The sequence below is a fragment of the Solanum lycopersicum genome, chromosome 10 (assembly GCF_036512215.1).
Source record: "Solanum lycopersicum chromosome 10, SLM_r2.1".
Classification (NCBI taxonomy): domain Eukaryota; kingdom Viridiplantae; phylum Streptophyta; class Magnoliopsida; order Solanales; family Solanaceae; genus Solanum; species Solanum lycopersicum.
The window spans coordinates 42,622,339-42,630,934 of NC_090809.1; the positions used below are offsets into that span (position 1 = coordinate 42,622,339).

General features: G+C 33.8%; 1 pseudogene; it reads left to right on the top strand.

Annotated features, from left to right (window-relative positions):
* Window positions 1-4,991: 4,991 nt before the first annotated feature.
* LOC101264471 (pathogenesis-related protein 1B-like) lies at window positions 4,992-5,529 on the top strand (annotated as a pseudogene).
* Window positions 5,530-8,596: the final 3,067 nt, after the last annotated feature.

Sequence of the window (8,596 nt, forward strand, 5' to 3'; positions counted from 1 at the left end):
AAGTAGATCCTTGTAGAATATTGATTTCTTGCCAAAAACAGCGTAAGAACCTAGGGTCTCGGTTAGTGACCATAGTCATTGGAGGCTTATGAAGTCAAATAACTCGAACCACAAAAGCTTCAGCCACCGTGTTAGTACAGAATGTGGAGAGAAAAGAAATGAAATGTCCATATTTTGATAAACGATCAACCACTGTCATGATGGTAGTTTTTCCTTTTGAGCTTGGAAGACAAGTAACAAAATCCATTGCAATATCTTCAAATACATGGCCAGGAATTGGAAGTGGTTGCAACAAACCTGCGGGATGAATATGAGTATCCTTCATTTGCTAACAAAGATGACATGTAGCGACATATGACTGAACATGTTCTCACATTTGTTTACAAAAGAAATTGGAAGTTAAGCGATGGTACGTTTGAGGTATTCCAGCATGCCCTCCAATGGCTGTGAATTGAAACTCAATTATGAGCTTACGGCGGAGTGACAAATCAGAAGAAACCACCAATCTTCCACTATAGAAAAGGATACCGTCTTTAAATTTATAATGGAGAGATTTCTCATCTTTTTGCTGGACACATTTCTGAAGCACTAGTAATTCAGGATGGCATTAATTTAAAGCCTTCAGCTCATGCCCAACTTCAAAGGTGCTAACAGTGAGGAGCATCAAACAAGCATCTGGAATGCGTGACAGTGCATCGTCAACAGTGTTCTGCTTACTAGGACTGTAAACTATAAAAAATAACCAACCAACTTTGTCAGTCATTTTTGTTGCTCAAGTGTTAGGATTGTTTGATTGGTCAAATTCTTTAAACATTGCTAATCGGTGTAAATTGTAATCCTCTTTCCCAATAGATATTGCTTCCATTTAATTACAACTTGAGTAATGCGAACATTTCTCAATGATAAGTGGACGCCTGCTGCATCCTTTAACTCAACTTTTAGCTAAAATAAGCTATAGGAGTACCCTTATGTGATAAGATGGCCCCAATGCATTCTCCAAAAGGCATATGTTTCTACTTCGAATTCTTGGTTGAAGTCTTAGGAGTGAGCCATAGCTGGATGGACATACTCTTGTCTTGATTCAAACACAACCCTTTAGCAGAAATGACATGCCCTAAATAATCCACCGATGTTTTGCCAAATAAGCACTTACACAGTGTGGCAACCAACTTATGTTTTCTAAAAAGTAGTGATAGGACAAGTTCCAATTGCTCCAGATGGGCATTTGACTATATATAAATATATCATCGAACAAGACTAAAATAAAACATCGTAGATATGGCCTTAAAACTGTTGAATGCCTTGAATCGGATCCGTTACAACAGAAAGAACGGGGGGTCCAGGGGGGCGACGCTCTCCCTGGCCTGGGGTCCGGGGGGCGGAGTCGCCCCCGGCCCGACGGTATACAATGTTGTTGTACTGGGACCTTAATTATCTGTCAATTCTGTATTTTGGGCCCAAGCTTGTTAGGGCGTAGCTTAGCACTATATATAAACGCTATGGAAAACCCTATTCTGTATTCTATTCTTGCCTCTCGATAATAAAATTGCTCCCCCTCTTCCCGTTGACCTAGACAATTTATTGGTGAACCACGTAAATCTGTTGTCTTGTTTTTCTCGTTGATATTTTCTTGTATTATCTCGAATTTCGCATAACAAAAACATCATTCATTGTTGCTTGGAAGGTACAGGATGCATTCGTAAGTCCAAAAGGCATTACAAGGAACTCATAATGACCTTCATGAGTGCGAAATGCAGTTCTGGCTACATCTTGAGGTTTAACCCTTATTTGGTGGTAACCAGACAATAAGTCAAGCTTAGAATATTGTGCCCCATGCAATTCATCAAAAAAACTCATCTATGGAAGCAATTGGAAAGCGATCACAGACTGTTAGTACATCTAATGATCCATACTCAACACAAAATCGCCATGTGCCATCTTTCTTACGAACAAGTAACACTGGAGAAGAGAATGAACTAGTGCATGCTCTAATCACCCCCTCCTTAAGAATATCACTGACTAGCTGCTCCATAACCTGCTTTTAGAGATAAGGATAACTGTAGGGCCTCACATTGACAGGTTGCGCATTGGAGGTAAGATTTATGGCATGATCTTGTATACGTGATGGGGGTAAACCTACTGGTTTTGGATTTTATTTTAAAAGAGTCTAAGAGGATAGCCAATTCTGAAATAGGTTCCTCTTTAGATGTCATCTCCTCATCTATCATTTTTAGATGATAGAATAAAGCAATACTGTCAGCGGGAAGCATTTTTCTCAAGCTATGTAACTGTATTGGTTGAACATCTATAGGAGGGTCTCCTTTCAATTTCACCTTATTACCATTCAAAGTGAATTCAAATTCTCTTGTGGCATAATCAATGAGTAGAGGGCCTTATTTAGAAAGCCATGTACACCTAATACAACATCTGAACCCTCAAATAAAAAGACATTAAAATCTTCCAGCAGTTTACTCCCTTGAATTAAAAGACTGATTTCCCTTTCTAGACCTTTACACTTGAGAGGTTGTCCATTACCAACAATAACAGCGAGATGAAAAATGGTCTCTAAAGAAAGTTGCAAGTAATTCGCCACACGCGACTTGATGATGTTTTTGGCACTACCCCATCCATTAATACCTGAATCAAAGACACGTTAACATGTCTTGTGAGTTGATGAGTAGTTGGGGAATGACCACCGGTTAAGGCATGGTAAGAGATATCAAAATGCTCTTGTACCTCTAGATGTTGCAATTCTTATGCAAAAGTTTCATCGTAGATAAGAGTTTTCGACAAGGATAACTCAATCTTTGGTTCATAAGTGAAAAGGAATAACTGAGGAGGCGATTTAGACTTGTGACCCGCTGAATACTTTTCCTCACAATAATAACAAAGACACTGTTCGCGCCGACTCTGAATCTCCACATGGGATAGTCGTCTTAGGAGTGGGCGATTCTGCCTTTGTGAGGTGTAAGGGACGGTTAAAGTGGTTGAAATGATGTTTGGGGTGGTGGTAGGGCTTGGTAACAGAGGCAGAACTTTACTAGCTAAAGCGGGTCGTGTCAAACTCTTTTCGCTGAGAATAAGACGCTCATGGATATGGGCTAATTTAAGAGTATTTTTAAATCTATTGGGATCATGGGAAATCACAAAATGTTTAATGTCCTCCCTCAATCATGAAATAAACAATCGGTCCATTAGCTCAGATATATCATAAGTTTCATTCGCAATAGATTTAAAGTGGCACTGAAATTTAGATACAGCGGTTACCTAGCGGAGCTTTGACAATAGACCCTCAGTTAACTCGAGACCCTTCTCCCTGAAACGAACTCGCGCCTTTTCCGCAAAGTGATTCCAATCTATTAACTGTTTGTTATGGAACAATCACTTATACCACTCTAATAAATCACCATCCAGATTAAACAACACCAAAGATGGCCTTTGATTTTCTGCAATATCATAGAATTCAAAGTAGTGCTCTGTCAGAAAAATCCAGGACTCCCAATTTTCTCCACAAAATCGACCCATTTCCACATATGTGGGCTAATGCCAAAGGTTGGGTGCTGCTGGAATACAATCATCAAAATATCCGTTGCCATGATGAGGGTGGCCATCCTCATTTGTTGGATCTCAATGAGAAGGAGCTGTCTTTGCTATTTTTTAAACCACCTCTTGCAACATGTATCAAAGCTCAAGAATATCCTTTGAGAATGAATCTTTGACTACCTGCATTGACTCATCAATGATCTCCTTGAGTTGTTGTTAGTCCTCCATCAAAAACCTTTGGATGAAAGAACCAATGTAACAAATAGTAATCACAAAAAAAACAATAGCAAACTATTTTACTGATAGTATTTACTGTTGTACTAAGTCAACATTGAAATAGTACTAATACAATATAAATTGCATAATATAAACTAATTGAAATATATAGTAGAAGGAGATGAGAAATAAAATGAAGGGGATGAAAATTCAAAATCCACTCAAAACATATTCGCTGCTCTGTTGTCGAACTAATTTTGCTTTTATATCTTTCTCGTGACCTGGGCATTTTACATATCTACTCCTCTTTTCCAAATGTAATCCCCAAGTTTTTCAGGAGAAATTACCTTTCTAGCACTCCTACGTGGCATATCCATGTGTTGTTTCTTCATTTCATCCGTCGTGTCATCCTTGTCATCTGCCAACGTGTTTGTGTTCACAACAGCATTTGTATTTGTTGTTTTCATAATATATACTTTGACTCTATGAATACATATATTAACTGATTTCTATTATAATGAATAGATATTAGAAGGAGAGGGAAATTTAAAGAGGGTCGGGAGGAGAGGAACATGTTGTAGTGATCATAGTATGACAATACAAAAAGTCAAAAACTAGTATAGCATCAGAAAAGGAGAAAAATCTCTAAAATATAAATTTTTATATTAATAATAACAAATATTAGGTTGAAAGAAATGTTACAAGAAAATATAAAATAAGTACATAATCGTAATATCCAAAATTACAAAAAAAATTAACAATTAAATTGTAGAAGAAATTCTCTAAATTATTAACAATAAGTAAACTAAAACATAATAAATTTAAAGTAAAACCATTATTAAAGGATAATATATTTTACCTTGTCAAGCCATGATAAAAGATAAGGATGACAATACAAATATAAAGTTACTCAAGATAATTAAAGTGCTGACACAAGTAGCACGCTAATGTGGAACAAACGTACATTCTCACAAAAAACTTAATCGTTACTTTAAAAAAGAATAGGCTAATTTGATTTTGAATGGAATTTTAGAAAAAAATAGATTTATTTTTATGGTTTTAAATCAATGAAAGTTATGTCAAATGTATCAAAATACTCTTTAATTTTGTGGCCTTAAACATGCGATGTGAATAGTTAAAATCAAAATGTTGCAAAAAAAAAAAGTGACATTTTTTTTTTAAACAGACTGAAGATCATTCTTTTAAAAACATTGAGAGTATGTAGGATTTTTGTCCTATAAATTACAGTGGGAGTTTCCATTCAAAAAACATTCACTAATCATGGGATTTTTACTCTTTTCGCAAATGCCTTCATATTTTCTTCTTGTGTTCGTCCTACTAGTATCCCACTCTTGTCATGCCTAACAGGACTATTTGGATGCACACAACACAGCTCGCGCTATTGTGGGAGTAGGACCACTAACCTGGGATGACAACGTGGGAGCATACGCCCAACAACATGCTTCCCAATTGGCAACTGATTGCAACCTGGTTCATTCTCATGGTCAGTATTGTGAGGACCTAGCTGCCGGTAGCGGTGACATCATGAAGGCCACGAATATTGTAGAGATTTGGGTCGATGAGAAACAATACTATTACCATGAGTCTAATACATGTGACGAAGCAAAAGTGTACTAACATTATACTTAGGTGGTTTTGCTTAATTCTATTCGTGTTGGATGTGCTAGGGTTTAATGTAGTAATAGAGGATATGTTGTATCTTGCAACTATGATCCTCCAGGTAATTTTATATGCCAAAATACATATTAGAAGAAATGATTTATTACTTTATTATTACATTCTCTATCCTATGTGAGGTACGTACGTACGTACATTCCATACTAAAAGTAAAAGAGTAATTTAGTAAATCGAAACTCAAAGGGTAGAAAATATTAACAAAAAATTCAAAATCGTATATAAAATTTTATATAAAACAAAACGGTAAAATCGCTGCCGACGCAGCGATTTACTTCAACTGAAAAAGTAAAATCGCTGCTGAGGCAGCGATTTTGCCAAAAAAAAAATTTCTTCTTACAAATCGCTGCCAGGGCACCGATTTGATATTATTTTTTAATTTTTTTTTTTAAAAAATAAGGTATATCGCTGCAATAAGCAATTTTTTAAATAAAAAAAATTAAAAATGTTAACTTATGTATATAACTTATAAGAAAATATACATTATTTTTAAAAAATTAAAAATAAGTAAAGTAATAAATATATTTTCTTTCTAAAAAAAGATATTATATTGAATTTAAATTTAAATAATATTTGATTTCAAATAATTAATTTTTTTAAATAAAAAATTAAAGGAGAAAAATTATTTAATTTTTTTTTAAAACAAAATTATATACTTTTATATATATATATATATATATATATATATATATATATATATAAAGTTAAAAGAACACTAAGATGTTCTAACCTTTCATCACATTCAAGCTTTTATCCAAAAGAACACTAGCCAAGTTGGACTCACCACACCAATTTTTCACACATTACCTCATGTAAAGCAGCATCCACATAACCTTATCTAACATAAAGTCCTCCACAACAAGGTCATGGGTCATCAATATAGGCATTGTAAAAAAAAGAAATATTTACAATTTAGATAGAAAGAAGTAGAGTGCACAAAAAACCGAACCGGCTTATAAATAAAATTGATAAAAGTGTTATCAGGGTATTGGATTAACAGGGTTTTTAATAGCTTTACTAAAAAATTAGTTAGTTTTTGGTTCGATATTAGTTTTATTATTGAGTTATTGAGTAAATCGATAACCTATCAAGACTTGTAATTTACTACTTTTACTTGTACATAAATAACATATTAATTTAATTATCTTACAAGTTACTGTATTTTTCATTCAACCTTAAATTTACACTTCACAAGGACTTTAAGTTCACAATTTCATATTATACAAAAGCTAAAATCTAACCTTATTCTTCTGAATTTCTCTTTGTGTTCCACTTGTGTAGTTCTTTTAATATTTGTTATTATTTTTTCTATTTTATGCGCATTTGTAAGGTTAGATTATTGTGTTTTCACATCAAGTTTGTTAGAAAATTCATATATCTGCTTTACAAGTATTTTCTTATTGGTTAAACCGAATATTGAACCGTTAAAGACCAAAATTGATAAATCGAAAATCGATTAAAATATCTTATTGGTTTATTATATCTCAAACAAAAAATGCAATAAACCAAACCAATAATATGTTAGGACTGAAAATAAGAAGGTGTAAATGCAGAAGCTAGCAAAGAAAACCTCGCAATATTAAAGTAGGCACTATACGGAAGGCAACTCGTAACCTCCTTAATATATAATTTTTTTATTTTTATTTTTTTAATTTTTGTCTTGAGGCCTCAATTTAATGTTGAGTTGATTGTAATAGTTTTGAGCTGTTATATGTTATAACACCACGGAAATTGAAAGTTGAATTGGAAAAGGAAAAAGTGGCAGAAAAGTCTAGGGGTGTTAGGTTCTATGAATCTTATCTACGGTTCATAGAAATATCTACAGGTCGTAGGAGGCTCTCATGGAACTTGAGTAGGGTTTTATGAAATTTCAAGTCTTTGATGATAATCTACGAGTGGAGATGATGAACCATAAGAACCTCTATAGGTCGTAGCAAGTGCCCATGACAATGGTCCCAAACATTGTGAAATTATGAACTTTATATCAACGGATGGACCTACGGGTCATTGCAAAGATTACATATTATATAACGGCTTTCGTGGGAGTTAACTTAGAATTTTTTTGGTACATAGGTTGTATGTAATTGTTCTAGGAGCCAAAGAATGTTTTCCTTGCGGTAGGTCGGACCCATAGAAATTGATCAGGATTATCGGGTTCTAGTACTTGTTCGACAACTGACCAACATGATCCATAGAAGTTCCTAAAGATCATAGGTCGAGCTGTGTAATCCTTTGATTAGTTTTTTCTTATGTTTTTTTTTAAAAAAAAATCTTTTTGTACCCATTTAACCCCTAAACTATGTCATTTAAACCTTATAACCACCGTATGACATATTTTACCATTTCAAATATTCCCATTCCATCAAATTTATTCAAATCACAAATTCTCTTAACGATGTTGTTCTCCAATTCTCTCTCAAGCTTCTTACGTGAAAACACGGTTTCAAGGTCTTTCCCTCCATTGGTAGGACTTTTATTACCCAAGGTGTGCAGGAACTTCACCGATGAATTCCTTTAATCAATTGGATCGAAAAAAATATCAATTGTCCTATTTGATCTTTACACTAAATGTAGGGTTGCATTGTATTTTCTATGGATTCAAGTATCCGTTGTTAAATTTCAATCTTATCATGCACGATTTAACCCAATTTCATGAATTTCAATTGATTTCATATGGACCCATGCCTATGTCTGTTTTATGAATATTAACTATGATTATGAACTTATGAATTATAATTATTTATCTATGCATGTTTTATGAAAGTAATTATTTATGACTAAATGGTGCTTTTAGAATAAAGTGTCAATGATTTGTGAAATATTTTCTCACATTTGAATCAAATCAAAACTTATATTATTAAGAAGGTAGCTGTCTTATTATGTATTCATGGTTTGAAAGAAGATAATCTAAATAAGAAACATATGACTGGATTGGTAGTTTAAAGTTAATGTCTTTCAACGTATTTTGATTCGATTAAGTCTTTTGCGTTTGAATTTACTTAGCATTGAAAGGACTTTTGAATGGAGCCTTAACTTTAAAACGGGTTTGGTCTTTAATAACAATTAACTTGTGTCAAACTACGTGCCCATAAAGGATTTTCTAAAATAAGTTAGCTAGTGGATCCATTTTGAAATACCTTGG